Source organism: Chrysemys picta, chromosome 2, assembly GCF_011386835.1.
Source record: "Chrysemys picta bellii isolate R12L10 chromosome 2, ASM1138683v2, whole genome shotgun sequence".
Lineage (NCBI taxonomy): Eukaryota > Metazoa > Chordata > Testudines > Emydidae > Chrysemys > Chrysemys picta.
Genome location: NC_088792.1, coordinates 90708291 through 90716879, shown reverse-complemented (window position 1 = coordinate 90716879; position 8589 = coordinate 90708291).

Genomic DNA, 8589 nt, shown 5'->3' with positions numbered 1-8589 from the left:
GTCATGACTTTTGTGTTTCAAAATCCTGTTATCCTCCTAAGCCTCTAAGATGGCCAGGATGAGTTCACCAAGTGAATTGTAGTTTATGGTACAGGCAATCTCACCATCAGGGTGGCATGCACAGGGAGGATTTAGGAGCTGCAATGCAAAGTGTTCCTGTGCCTAATTTTTAGATACCCTGCCACTCACTGGAATTCACAGCCAAGTTAGGTGCCCAGGCCCCTATATAATACATGGGGAGAGTTGGCAGCAGGCTGAGCAAGGAAGCCGCTAAACTAGTGAGTAAGCGATACTGAGGACAGAGGTGTGGCCCAAGCTTTCACCCCCAAAGGAAATTAGATGCCTAGCTCCATGCTGCCTCTGCTCAGGATTCACAACATGAATCCTCTTCTGGAGTTAGATGCTTAAGTCAGGTTAGTGGTTTTTCATGAGAAATAGGAAGGAGATGCCCTTCCCCTCACCCCCATAAACTTTATCTGAGGAATTAGAGTGCTCATCCTGGATGTGGGAAAGGTGGGTTCAAATCCCCACTCTGCCTGATGTGGAGTGGGGACTTGAACCTGGGTTTCCCATCACCATGCTCTAGCCACTGGTCTACAGAATATTCCAGGGCAAGGCTCTCTCAAGCTCTCCTATAGGAGCTGGTGCCCTATGTATAAATTATTGGATATTCATGAGAGTAGTAGGACTAGAATCTAGGTTTCCCACCAGCTATCCAGGGGTGTGTCCTAATCACTGGGGTACAAGTTATAAAGGGAGTGGAGGCATCACCTTCTCTGGTAGCATTGGCAGCATCTTTTGTGTGGGTGTAGCTCTGAGCATGTCTACTGGATCAGTCCCCAAGGTAAGATAAGCGGGGGAGCACTTAGGCTAGGGTCTACACTAGAAAAATCCACACCTCTGCCTGGTGTAGTTAAGTTGACCTACCCCTCAGCAGAGATAGCGCTATGTCCACAGAAGAATTCTTCGGTTGACCTAGCTACTGCCTCCGGGGAGGTGGATTACCTACACCGATGGAAGAACTCCTCCAGTCAGTGTAGATAGTATCTACACTGAAGCACTACAGAGGTGCAGCTATGCTGATGTAGTATTTCAGGTGATGACAACCCCTTAGTTTGTGAATCCCTCTGGGGCTTAGGCATGAGTTATGTGCTGAGCTACCTGGTAGTGCCAGAACTTAGGCAGCTGTGTGAACACCCAGCTGCCAAAATTTAGGTTCCTTGGGGACTTTTACAGTAGAAACTTATGTGCCCAGGCACTTTAGGTGCCTACGGGGTTAAGTGGCAGCTGAGCTGGGGTTTTGTGAATGCCAGTGGCGCCGGAATGGTGGACTGCGGTGCCTAAAGTGGCAGTTAGGCGTCTAAGTCCCTTCATGAACCCACCCTTCGTGTTGTAGTAAAGTGATTAAATGAAAAATTCAAATTAAACAGGTGGCCACCAATAAACCAGCTTCTTCTCAGCAACTGTCTAATCCAGTCAGACGATGGGCTTAATTGCCATTTACAGTGCCAGAGTGGTGGAATGGAGCTTATTGTACATGACAATTAGGCCCTAAATTGTTGTGAAGCAATTTATGTGTATGGTACATCCATTTGTAAGAACATTTTCCAAAGGGAGTAGACAGGCCTGCTGAAAACAAAGGAGCAGGTGACTATGAAGGAGAGAGGGGTAAAGCTCACAAAGATATAACGCTGTTGGAATCCTATAAAGATCTGACTTTCAATCTCTGCTCCCTTTTAGCCATACGAGAAAAGCATGAACACTGCTGTACACTGCTGAACCCTCTGCATTGTTTTTCACTGCAACACATCTAAGGCTTAGCCCCCTAGACCTGCTCATTAAGGATTTCAACTATAGTGATCACTGAACAAAAACAAGGTCATATCAGTTCCATCTTGAAACTCTAGAAAGGGACAGACACATGGTATCTAGGACTCTTTAAACAGAGCCCATGCCACCGCTGACTCTCACATGGATTCGGCTGAGTGGGTGAGGTTAAAGTTAGGGCGAGCCCCTCAATTAGGGCATGTTAAGTTCAGTTCTGTTATTATCCTTATTGTATAAGCGAAGGGTAACATTTTATTACCCCTGCACTCAAAACTGAAGTGAATTTTAACCCAAAACACTGGCAAAGCAGATTTGTCTGCTGATTACCTAGGTAGGTGTCACTAGACAAACTGTCTGCTCCTAAAGTCTTTCCTCCCAATTTATCAATAGATGGCCAGGAGAGCTCATTCAGACTCTGGCTTACAGTAATAATGATGCAAATGCAACGGGGACAACAGCTGGATGAGTGAGGGAAAAGGGTAGACTGGGACAAGCATTCTGGTGAGACTGGGATTGGAGAGGGAGAAAGACTGTGACTAGGAGTTAGGGAGGAGAGTGGGACAGGTTGGGTCACAAGATTTGAGCTGTGAGGAAGAGGAGGCCAGGACTGCTTGGACAAGGAGACTGGGAAAGGTTGGGTAATGAGATTGGGATTTAGAGCTATGTGGGGTGGGGGTGGGGGACTGGGACCCAGTTGGCTGCCAGGGGCATGGGAGGAACTGAGGGAGCTGGAAGAAGGGAATGGCTGACTAGGAGACAGGGATGAGGAAATCAGTGGTTGGGACCAGGGAAGAGAGACGAGGCAGGAGGGGAGACAGATCTGACAAGGAGCTGCTTCCAGGGGGAGAACTGTAAGTAGATGGGCAAAAAGACTTGGGCAAGAAGCCACTGAATGAGGCAGAGGCATGTGAAACAAGTAGTATGTGATCATGTAATTAAAGACTATCGTAATGGATACACATGGGCAGGTGGCTAAATAAAGGTGGCACAGGCATTTTGGCATTTGGCATGCTCGACTTTGCAATCTCAATAATGTTCTTTTAACATTGTTTTATAAATATGTTACACACACACAAAAAACTAACTAGACATGTGACAAATCCACGTATAGTCTTCTAGTGGATGCCATTATGGATAAGAGATATTTATGGCCATTATGGGGAGGGAACCAGGAATAAAGAGACAGAATTTAAAGCCATTTAAGTCCAATCAATTCCCAGTAAACTCAGTCTATCTGACCTCTGCCACTCCTACCCACCAGCAGTCTCCCAGCTAGTGACCAAAACCGGAAAAAAGCCAGGTGGAATTACATTGCATCCCAAAGATTGCCAGACATGGGCTTTGATTAGAAGCAAAAGGGAATGAATTCCAGCGTTGAGAATCCTCTGCCACCCAAAGCCAGAAATCCAACCCTCGAGACGACAGATGTACACAACACACAACTACAGCAATGGATTAGCAGTGTGCACTTGTGCTGCAAAATCTCTTTGATATCAGCCTCACCATATCATCAATGACATGGGCAAACATTTAGGGACAATGGACACGATCCTGCTCACATTGACAGAATGGTGCATGATCATACTAAACTCCCGGTGATACATGATTCATGATGAGGGCCAGTGTGTCTTTGTTTGCTGCTGTCAACCCAACAGAAGGAACCTCCGACACTGGGGCAGATTTTCAACTAGTATAAATCAGTGCAGCTTCATTGATTTTAGTGGAGCTATGCCAAATTACATCCACTGAGAAACTGGCTCAATATTTTTTGCTGTGTGTTACATAAAGCGGATGGCTATTGTTTCATTCTCTTCTTTATTTGTTGCTGATATAGTAGAGTTAAAAAAACAAATAAGATATTTTGAAACTTGGAGGGGTTTTGCAACCTGATTAAATAATTTTAAGGAACCAGTAACCCATAAAATGATGAGTCAAAGGAGGTGGTTTGCAGGAAGAGGTTCTCAGTAATGCTTCCTAAACATCTACCACCAAGTGGAAGGAAGTTTGGGCTGATTTCCCTGCGTAATACAGCTCACCTCCTTTCTGGATAATTCTAACTCATCCCTGCCATGATCTATTTTTGGGGCTCCTAAAAGTAATTTTGGAGAATCATATTTCCCCTTTGGAATGCACCTGATTAGCTCAAATAGCAGAGATTTAAAATAAGCTTTCCTAGAGAAAGGTTCCCTTAGGCTCCTCTCAAAACAGCTACCCGCTTCCCCGCCCAGTGCCCACCTGTCAATCTTACTTTACACAAGTTGGACAGAGTCTCATACTTGTACCTGAACAAGTGCATTGGAAAGTATAAACATTTCCAGCAAATATACTTAATAGCAGTGTTCTTGCCAACCATTGCAGCCTCCTTTCTTCATTATGGTTACAAGGAAATCTTTGTGTAAATGGAAACAAAACCACAAAGGAATGAAATCCCCCCTCCCCGACATACATTCTTTCCCTCTTCTCAAAGTAAGGTTTAAGTGGGATTAAGTGGTGCCTAGCCCATCTGCTGGCACTCTGCACAGCAGTGAATTTCACCCCAAGAGCACACAACTCCAACAGAGGTGTTTCACACAAGCTAGGGAAGAGTTTTTGTGGGAGCCCCATGTTAAAATACTGGCAGCACAGTGGGTGCAATAACAGTTCATGCCCACTCACACTGAGTTTTGTTGTTGATATGACCATGAGAAAGATCAGTAGATATGGTGTTCCCTTAAACATGCAGGGCCAAATTCTGCTCTCTTACACTGGGTGCACTGAGGTAACTGAGGACAGGATTTAGGCTCTGATTCAGCAGACCACACAGTTAACGTTTTTGACAAAATGTTTCCCACCGCCCCTCATAGGAACTGAAACATCTCCCAGCAACATACTGGTTTCACACACAACTTTCATTTTCAAGGTTTCTCAAATCCAGGATGGAATTTCTGATCAAAACAGGAGAGGGAACCCACCCAACTAGCCGACAGCCTGGGGGCTGAGGCACTCACATACAATGTGGGAGATCCAGGTTCAAGTTCCTGCTCCAAATCAGGTACAGCAAGGACTTACACCTGGGTGCTCCATCTCCCGCCACGGTGCCCTAGCCACCAGACTAGTGGCTATTCGGGGTGTGTGCTGGGGGGGTGGGTCTTTCTCTGTTTTTTCACAAAAGTTTCTAAAGGTTTCAGTTTTCTTCCACTGCAGAATGAAAAGACATTTCAAAATCTTCAGATTTTTCTCAACACAGAATTCTTGTTTTCTGGCTAGCCCTCGTGCTTAAGTATTTTGCTGGCTAGAGCTAGACCTAAACTCATGCTTAAAATTAAGCATGAATTGGGGCTTTAGTCTGAGAATCAGCCTGTTAAATTTTCTTGAACAACATATTTCAAGTAAAGCAAACTTCCTCCCTCCTCCCTTTCAAAAATGCAAATAGGCTGGTTGCTGCATAGAGAATTTAAGGACACATACACCTTCTATACAAATAATAAATGAAAGTCCCATTGATGATGTATGACTTTCAAGCAAAACTGTTCCTGACAGAGCTATTTCTGGAACACTATGCAAAAAACAAGAGAACATTTTTCAACAAGGCAGTCATTAATAAGGAAGGGATTTGAGAACGTGTGTGCATGTAGGCACGTTTGTGTGACTGTGCAGAAATTTACGTGGTACTGTTGAAGCTGAATTTCTCCTGTGTCCTGAATGACTTTAGCTGGAAAATGGTGATGAACGTAATTCAGAAGAGTATATTTTACTCTTGCCACCTATGTCACAAAGAATTCTTTGTGAATCCTCTGTTCCTTCCTCCTTCCCCCCATCTCTGTTATATAGGACACAGTCTCATGACCAAGGCAAAAGAAAGAAAAAAAAAAATACAGACAATGAGCCCAATCCCATTAAAGAGCTCTAGATAGAGCTGGTGAGAAAATTTTCAAAGAAACTTTTTTCAATCAGAAAATAGTGGCATTTTTTAAAGGAAAATGTCAATTTCAACATTTTTCAATTTAAATTTTTTTTTCAGATAGAAACCCTAAAGTTTTCATTTTGATATAATAGGCTTTCTCCCCACTGTTACTATTCTCTAACTGGCAAAAGTTGGTAAATAGGCAGAAAGTATGGAAAAGTAACTTTTCCCCCCACCACTTTCTACCTGTTTCCTGACTTCTGTTCCTTGGAAAAGAGTGGCAAAATGTGCAGATCCTGCTAAGTGTTGGAAGTGAAGTAACACTTTCAACATGGGCAGAAGTTAAGGATCTACAAGAAAACATGAGAAAGTGGAGGAAAGTCTACCTTCTTCACACCTTTTTACTGTTTAAAAGAAAGGCAAATAAGTAGACGGGTATTCCCCTCATTTTTGCCTTTTCTTCCTTTTTTCCCTTCAATAGGAAAAAAAAAACACAAAAAAGGGGGGGAACTCCAATTTAAAAAAACTGGGGCGGGGGTTAGAAAAATCAAAAGAGAACACTTGTAGTTGAAATAAAATTAAAAAAATATTTCATTTAGGGATGGGAATTTGCAATGAAAGAAAATGTACCTTTTGCTTCAAAAGTCACAACAGCAATTTATAATTTTTCAATCCCAACATTTCAGACCCCCCTCCCTCCCCCCCCCCCCCGTAAATTTGCTGGATTTCCCTCTCCCTCCACTTTCCAACCAGTTCTAGTTCTAGGTGCCAGATTTTCAAAGGTAGGCACCTATCTGCATCTTCAGATATCTAAATATCTTTGAAAATCTGACCCTAGCTCTATTCCCAGCTCTGTCATTGACACACATGTGTAACAGTCTTCCTGTGCCACAGTTAAGCTTGGTTTCTACACACAGTTTTGTGTTGGTATAACTATTTTACTTAGGAGTGTGATGTTTTTCATCAAACTAGGTATACTAGTTCAACCCGTAATGTGGATACAGTTATGTTGGTGTAAACAGGTGCCTTCCCATTGCATCCCTTCATGGCCTAGGCTGGCTTCACAGGAACTCTGCCTCCGTTTCCCACTGAGGTTTTAAAAACAACTCCACTTACACCCAAAATTTCTAAAATTTCCCCCTCTCCAGGGTCTAATTTATTAAACAGCATCTGGCTCCCCAAAGAGCCCCAAATACCCTCCTCCCTCAGGTTCAAGCTTTCACAGTCCCCCTTCTAGGGACTGTACTTTTCTCCTTAAGTTCAGGGCTTTCACAGACCTCCTTCTTGAAACTTGTGTTCCTCAGTCCTGGTCTCCATGGCCTGTAGACTCTCCCCAGCAAACTCAGGGGTTGCAGAGCTCCCCTTCCCAGGATGGTGTGCTTTGCTTTCAAGTCTCAGCCTCTGAACATTCCCCCCTAAAGTTCAGGTTTTTCACAGCCATCCTTTCTGGGGCTGTGTCCTGGCTGAGTTCTTCTTCCTAGCTAGCTTCAGCAGCTTCCCCTTCAGCCGTTCTCTGTAGCTGGGCTTGGACAGTCTTTTGAATTCTCCCGCCCAGTCATCTAATCAGGCTCTTGATGCTTCCCAGGTGGGTCTGATAACCCCCCAAATCTGTCCATACTGGTTGGGAGAGAGGGGAGCCTTGCCCTGCCCATTGTACCAGGCTCCAGATCCTAGGCCCTTAAAGGAACAATGGTCTGGCATGGTCCCATACCTTTCCTCTGCCAGCCACTGACTGCTCCCTGGGACCATATTCTTCTCTCCTAATTACTGCTTCAATTATTTTGTGCCTGTCCTCTGCCTCCCTGGACCCATGGAACAGGATAACTCACCTCTTTCACTACCCCTTTGGCCTTAAAGGGCCAGTACCCTGTTATAACCAGTATGAAGGCATATCAGTACAGCTATTTTCCCAAATTTACAGCAATCAATTGTAACAATATAAACACTGCATCTACATTCAGGAGATTGTACTGCTGGAACTATACCGGTATAGTTAAAATGGTACAACTTTCTAGTGTAGACAAAGGCTACTATGTGAAACAGCTGCAATTGTAATGCGAGGATGGTGACTCAGACTATGTCACTTAAGGCAGTGTGTAGAGTACATACACTGCACACTCCCAGTAGTGTAGACAGCGAGGTACAGCTTAGGAGAGTAAAGACGCACGGAAATCGTAGAATATACACCCTACATGGCTCTCTACATGGTGAGTAGGCCGTATGGTCCAGTACATCATACCAGTAAGCTATTTATAGCCGGTACGACGTACTGGAAAGACACAGGAGGAGCAGAATGTGGGGCAGCTGGACGGCCGCACGCCAGCAGCTCCTCCAGCGTGGCTGTACTGCCTCCAGCCCTTCCACCCAGCTGCATGCCTGCTTCTCCTGTCCGGGGCCTGTCCTCCCACCGGAGGACAGGGCTGGGGGCGGTACAGCCACGCCGGAGGAGCTGCCGGCATGGGGTCGCCCAGCTGCCCCATGTTCTGCTCCTTTTGCCACTGTGGCCCCCGGGAGAGCTCTGTGGTTCAGGGCTCTCCCCGAAACTGCAACGGCAAAAGGAGCAGAACACCACGCCGGCAGCTCCTCTGGCACAACTTTACTGCCCCACTCCAGCCTGTCCTCCAGCAGGACTTCTGTACAGACCCCAGACAGGACTCAGGAGACGCAGCTGCGTGGCGGGATTGGGGATGGCACAGCCGCACCGGAGGAGCTGCCAGCGCCAGGGCTGGCTCTACCTTTTTTGCTGCCCCCAGCGGCGAAGCAAAGGAAAAAAAAAAAGTGGCCGCAGCAGTGCCGCAGAAGAAGAAAAAAGAAAAAGCTGCCGCCGAAGTGCCGCCAAAGAAGGGGGGGGGAAAAGTCAGAGTGCCGTCCCAAGAACG